This window comes from Scyliorhinus torazame, chromosome 31 (assembly GCF_047496885.1).
Source record: "Scyliorhinus torazame isolate Kashiwa2021f chromosome 31, sScyTor2.1, whole genome shotgun sequence".
In the NCBI taxonomy this organism is placed as follows: Eukaryota; Metazoa; Chordata; class Chondrichthyes; order Carcharhiniformes; family Scyliorhinidae; genus Scyliorhinus; species Scyliorhinus torazame.
In genome coordinates, this window is record NC_092737.1 from 13,960,418 (window position 1) to 13,967,260 (window position 6,843).

At 50.4% G+C, this 6,843-nt stretch overlaps 1 non-coding gene across 1 annotated transcript; it reads right to left on the reverse strand.

The window, feature by feature from the left end:
- Positions 1-4,832: 4,832 nt before the first annotated feature.
- On the reverse strand, positions 4,833-4,905 carry trnak-cuu (transfer RNA lysine (anticodon CUU)). The gene has a single exon. It is a non-coding gene; the product is annotated as a tRNA-Lys (tRNA).
- Positions 4,906-6,843: the final 1,938 nt, after the last annotated feature.

Consider the following 6,843-nt stretch of genomic DNA (forward strand, 5'->3'; position numbering starts at 1 on the left):
TGAGAAGGAGTGCCTGGGTTTGTTAACCGGCATCGATAAATTCCACGACTACGTGTATGGTCTACCTCAGTTCACCGTGGAGACCGACCATCGTCCCCTGGTCAGCATCATACAAAAGGACATCAACGAGATGACCCCTCGCCTCCAGCGCATTCTGCTCAAGCTCTGGAGGTACGACTTCCAACTGGTCTACACCCCGGGAAAGGACCTCATCATCGCGGATGCCCTGTCCAGAGCAGTGAACACACCGCCCGAATCGGGGGGGGGGGGGGGGGGTTCGTTTGTCAGGTCAACGCACAAGTAGCCTTCACATCGGCCAATCTGCCAGCTAATGATGCAAGTCTGGCCCACATTCGCCGTGAGACTGCGGCTGACCCCCTTCTACAATGTGTGATGCGCCACATGATGGGAGGGTGGCTCAAAGGACAGTGCCCACAATTCTACAATGTCCGGGACGACTTGGCCATCATTGACGGTGTCCCCCTAAAGATGGACCGGATTGTGATTCCACACAGCATGCACAGGCTGGTCCTCGAACAATCACACGAAGGCCATCTCGGGGTTGAGAAGTGCAGACGGAGGGCCCGAGAAGCTGTATACTGGCCGGGCATCAGCGACGACATCGCCAACATGGTGCTCAACTGCCCCACCTGCCAAAGGTTTCAGCCAGCGCAACCCCCTGAGACGCTTCAGCCCCATGAGTTGGTAACGTCCCCCTGGGCGAAGGTGGGTGTGGACCTTTTTCATGCGCTCGGCAGGGACTACGTCATCATAATTGACTATTTTTCAAATTATCCAGAGGTCGTACGCCCGCACGACTTGACATCGTCAGCTGTCATCAGAGCACGCAAAGAAACCTTCGCTCGCCAAGGCATTCCGCTTACCGTCATGTCCGACAACGGGACCTGTTTTGCAAGCCAAGAATGGTCTTCTTTTGCCGCTTCACACGGTTTCCCACACGTGACGTCCAGCCCTCGCATCCCCAGTCGAATGGCAAGGCGGAAAAGGGCGTCCACATCGCGAAGCGGCTCCTCTGCAAGGCTGCTGATGCCGGATCTGACTTCTGCTTAGCCCTGCTGGCCTATCGCTCGGCCCCACAAGCCGCAGGCCTCTCACCAGCCCAGCTGTTGATGGGTCGCGCCCTCAGGATCACTGTACCGTCCATTCATGTTCCTAAGCCCGACCATGCTCCAGTACTGCAGAGGATGCGACAGCAGCGTGCTCAGCAGAAGGTGGCACACGACACTCGGGCAACTGATCTTCCTGCCTTGGCGCCTGGAGACAACGTCCGCATCCACCTACCAGAGGGTGGCTGGTCGGCAACTGCCGAGGTTCTCCGCCCCGTGGCTCCCCGCTCGTTCCTGGTTCGCGTGCCTGATGGCTCCATTCGCCGGCGTAATCAGCGGGCCCTTCGGCTGCTTCCGCGCTCGCTACGTGATCATGCACCGGTGCCACGCCCTCCTGTTGTCCCTGATGTCGACTTCGTGGAGCTTCCTGCCACCATGCCCATTCCTCCATCGCCCGTGGCCAGGCTCATTCCTCAGCCGGTGGATCCTGACCCACCCTTGAGGCGGTCAACCCGAATTCGTCGCCCACCTACTAGGCTGGACTTATGAGCCTGTTTGCACATTGGACTCACTGAATTGTTGGGCAATAATGTTAACGTGTTTCTCTTTTTGTCGTTCCAGGAGTTCTCTTTCGATGTTTGATGATTGCATTTGTTTTGTTCGTGGTACAACCTCGTTGCTATGTTGCACCTGGCACCTTCCTCTGTATATAGTTTAGCCTCATGTACATGTTGTAAATATTGCACACACATACTCAGCCGCACTCAGTACACACCAATATTTACTTCCATGTAGGCACATATCCTTGTGAAAAGGGGGGATGTCATGATATAAGAACATAAGAACTAGGAGCAGGAGTAGGCCATCTGGCCCCTCGAGCCTGCTCCACCATTCAATGAGATCATGGCTGATCTTTTGTGGGCTCAGCTCCACTTTCCGGCCCGAACACCATAACCCTTAATCCCTTTATTCTTCAAAAAACTATCTATCTTTATCTTAAAAATATTTAATGAAGGAGCCTCTACAGCTTCACTGGGCAAGGAATTCCAGAGATTCACAACCCTTTGGGTGAAGAAGTTCCTCCTAGGCTCAGTCCTAAATCTACTTCCCCTTATTTTGAGGCTATGCCCCCTAGTTCTGCTTTCACCCGCCAGTGGAAACAACCTGCCCACATCTATCCTATCTATTCCCTTCATAATCTTATATGTTTCTATCAGATCCCCCCTCACCCTTCTAAATTCCAACGAGTACAGTCCCAGTCTACTCAACCTCTCCTCGTAATCCAACCCCTTCAGCTCTGGGATTAACCTAGTGAATCTCCTCTGCACACCCTCCAGTGCCAGTACGTCCTTTCTCAAGTAAGGAGACCAAAACTGAACACAATACTCCAGGTGTGGCCTCACTAATACCTTATACAATTGCAGCAGAACCTCCCTAGTCTTAAACTCCATCCCTCTAGCAATGAAGGACAAAATTCCATTTGCCTTCTTAATCACCTGTCGCACCTGAAAACCAACTTTTTGCGACTCATGCACTAGCACACCCAGGTCTCTCTGCACAGCAGCATGTTTTAATATTTTATCATTTAAATAATAATCCCTTTTGCTGTTATTCCTACAAAAATGGATAACCTCACATTTGTCAACATTGTATTCCATCTGCCAGACCCTAGCCCATTCACTTAGCCTATCCAAATCCCTCTGCAGACTTCCAGTATCCTCTGCACTTTTTGCTTTATCACTTATCTTAGTGTCGTCTGCAAACTTGGACACATTGCCCTTGGTCCCCAACTCCAAATCATCTATGTAAATTGTGAACAGTTGTGGGCCCAACACTGATCCCTGAGGGACACCACTAGCTACTGATTGCCAACCAGAGAAACACCCATTAATCCCCACTCTTTGCTTTCTATTAATTAACCAATCCTCTATCCATGCTACTACTTTCCCCTTAATGCCATGCATCTTTATCTTATGCAACAACCATTTGTGTGGCACCTTGTCAAAGGCTTTCTGGAAATCCAGATATACCACATCCATTGGCTCCCCGTTATCTACCGCACTGTTAATGTCCTCAAAAAATTCCACTAAATTAGTTAGGCACGACCTGCCCTTTATGAACCCATGCTGTGTCTGTCCAATGGGACAATTTCCATCCAGATGCCTCGCTATTTCTTCCTTGATGATAGATTCCAGCATTTTCCCGACTACCGAAGTTAAGCTCACTGGCCTATAATTACCCACTTTCTGCCTACCTCCTTTTTTAAACAGTGGTGTCACGTTTGCTACTTTCCAATCCGCCGGGACCACCCCAGAGTCTAGCGAATTTTGGTAAATTATCACGAGTGCATTTGCAATTTCCCTAGCCATCTCTTTTAGCACTCTGGGATGCATTCCATCAGGTCCAGGAGACTTGTCTACCTTTAGCCCCATTAGCTTGCCCATCACTACCTCCTTGGTGATAACAATCCTCTCAAGGTCCTCACCTGTCATAGCCTCATTTCCATCAGTCACTGGCATGTTATTTGTGTCTTCCACTGTGAAGACCGACCCAAAAAACCTGTTCAGTTCCTCAGCCATTTCCTCATCGCCCATTATTAAATCTCCCTTCTCATCCTCTAAAGGACCAATATTTACCTTAGCCACTCTTTTTTTGTTTTATGTATTTGTAGAAACTTTTACTATCTGTTTTTATATTCTGAGCAAGTTTACTCTCATAATCTATCTTACACTTCTTTATAGCTTTTTTAGTAGCTTTCTGTTGCCCCCTAAAGATTTCCCGGTCCTCTAGTCTCCCACTGATCTTTGCTACTTTGTATGTTTTTTCCTTCAATTTGATACTCTCCCTTATTTCCATATTATCCATATTAACATATCATGGTGCAATCACACACACACTGATGGACAGGTAGACGGACCAATCAACACACACGCAACATCACAGCCAATCACCAGTGAGAGCACACGCACTATAAAACGGGGAACACCACAGTTCCCGCTCATTCCAGCAGGAGATAGCTCAGGGCACAGAGCTCACAGCGCGCCACTCAGACATACACCATGTGCTGAGTGCCTCTCTGAGACAGTGTTAGGGCTGGGTCCACGGGTAAATTACGAACCATTTTAATAGTTAATAGTTATTATTGTACAGAATAATAAAACAGAGTTGTACCATCTACAACCGTATTGGTTCGTTTGTGTATCGGAACACCCAACACGACAGAACGGTTCACCGGAGGTAAACCACAGAATAAATCCTCCGGCTCTAACCACTCTCCCTCGGTGAGAATCGCTTTCATTCTCCAACACAAGGTTACAGATTCAGTCACCATCGTCAAAACTGTTGTCTCGTTGTCCACGGGTCAAATCCCAATCACCCCACCACCAGGGGGCACTCAAGAAACCTGCTGGAGTTTTATCAGAACTTTTGCATAAGTTTCCCGTGTCGAGAAGGTAATTTTATTTAATTAGAACTGAGACAAATTGACTCATTATACATTGTTTGAATCGGTTTTATTTTTGTAAACGCTCCGTTTGCAGAATGAACGGAATTGTGAGTGAGAGGGAGTGGAGATTTGAATGATTTATTTTGTGTTGTGTGTGAGCAGGTGGTCGCTGTGTACGATTTTTCAGTTTGTATTTCCAGAATGTTGTGGAAAACACTGAGAGATTTTGGGAGCACGAATGTGGAGGAAGCGCGGTTAAATGTTAGGGGAATTCAGGGCCGGGGCGGAATCTGTGGACGAGCGTTAAAAACAGGAACACTCGCCCAACGTGGGGCTCGAACCCACGACCCTGAGATTAAGAGTCTCATGCTCTACCGACTGAGCTAGCCGGGCCTGACAAGAATGCTTCTTCCTATCACTGACGGCACTGAGAGTGTTTGATTTGCCCCCAGGATAATATCTGGCGACAGTCTGGATGACTGACCAGCAAAGCGGAGACATATATTTGTTCACGAGGCTGAACTGGTGTCTCACTCAGACAGTGCATTAGCACTGCTGCCTCACAGCGCCAGGGACCTGGGTTCGATTCCGGCCTTGGGTCACTGCCTGTGCGGAGTCTGCACGTTCTCCCCCGTGCCTGCGTGGGTTTCCTCCGGGTGCTCCGGTTTCCTCCCACAGTCCAAAGATGTGCAGGTTAGGTGGATTGGCCATGCTTAATTTCCCCTTAGCCTGGATAGCGTGCTCTTTCAGAGGATCGGTGCTGATTCGATGGGTCGAATGGCCCCCTTCTTCACTGTAGGGATTCTATGAGCCAGACCCCGTCCGGTGCCACGAGCTGGGGGCATCGTGCTCTGTTCAGAGACCGTTTAGTGGCCCTCCCTCTATTCTCCGGGAAATCGTCCAATACATTTCTATAGCGCCTTTCACATCATGAGTGGCCTCCGCTCTTCACAGGAGCACTAACCGACCCTGAGTCACATATCGAGATATCAGGTGACCAGACGTTGTGTTGGGGGGGGGGGGGGGGGGTGGTAGGTTTTCAGGGCCGCCTTGAAGAAGGAGAGCGAGAGTCGGGGAGGTTGGGGGGTGGGGGGGGGGGGGGGGAATCCCAGAGCCTGCGGCCTAGTACGGTCAAGTCACGGATACTCGATAAGGCCTGAATTCGAGGGGGGCGGAGACGCCGGAGGGTTGTGAGGACGGCGGGAGTGACCGAGATAGGGAACGGTCGAGGCCGGCAAGGATTTGAAAACTGGGATGAGAATTTTTCGAATCGCTTCCTCGGCTGCAAAATGCGTTGAGACACCCCGAGGGGTCGAGAAAGACATTGCAATGTTTATCAAAAATTGTGCTGGACGGCCCCTCACAGGCAATCCTTTGAAGTGAGTTTGTCCGGGCTGGAGACGGAACACTGGAGATGATCGCAAACAACAGGAAGGTGGCGCTGAACATTTACCAGACACAGGCCTGAGGCCTAATGATGATGAGTTTGTGCTGTTGATCAAGGAGATAAAGACGCTCTCCTATGTGGTCACCTCGAGATCCCTTGATTAACTTTTAAGTGTTAATCGCGATTTCCTCTCCTCCACTTTGCACAAGTCAGCAAAACAGTACGACAGGCTCTGGGCATCGGACCCCACGCACGCACACTGGATCGGAAACGCTCTATCTCATTCCTCCTGCCACTCAAAACCTGCCCCTCTTATCCTCGAACCCCAACCTCTAACCCCTGCTCCTCCCCTCCCCACACCCTAACCCCCACCCCTGCCAGTCTCTTCCCTGCCCCCCCTAACCTCCACCCCTCCTCCCCACATCCAAATACCCCCCCCCCCCTGCCACTCTCCTCTCTGCCCCCTAACCCCCATCCCTCCTCCCCACACCCTATCTGATGATATGTATAAGGCAGGTTTGGACATAATGTTATGCACAACCTTGAACCCACTGCGTCACCATGTGATCTGGGAGTTGGGAGTTGGTCGTGTTGGGGGATAGGTATTTGCAGTAGTTCCACGAGAGTGGTTTAGTGTTAGTTGTTTGATCGTTAGTTTATCGGAGTTATCTTACTACGCAGTTTGTTTGAAAATAAATTATTTTAAACTACACGTCCTGTGGATCACCATTCACTTCGGTCAGTCCACCGAACACGCATCACAGGTCAGAGGGTGAGAGAGGCAGAAGGCCGCCTCCATTCCTGATGTGCTGCCTGAGGTAACACCTGGAACAGGGCACAATGCTACATGTGGGCAGCACGCTAGCACAGTGGTTGGCACAATTGCTTCACAGCGCCAGGGTCCCAGGTTCGATTCCGGCTTGGGTCACTGTCTGTGCGGAGTC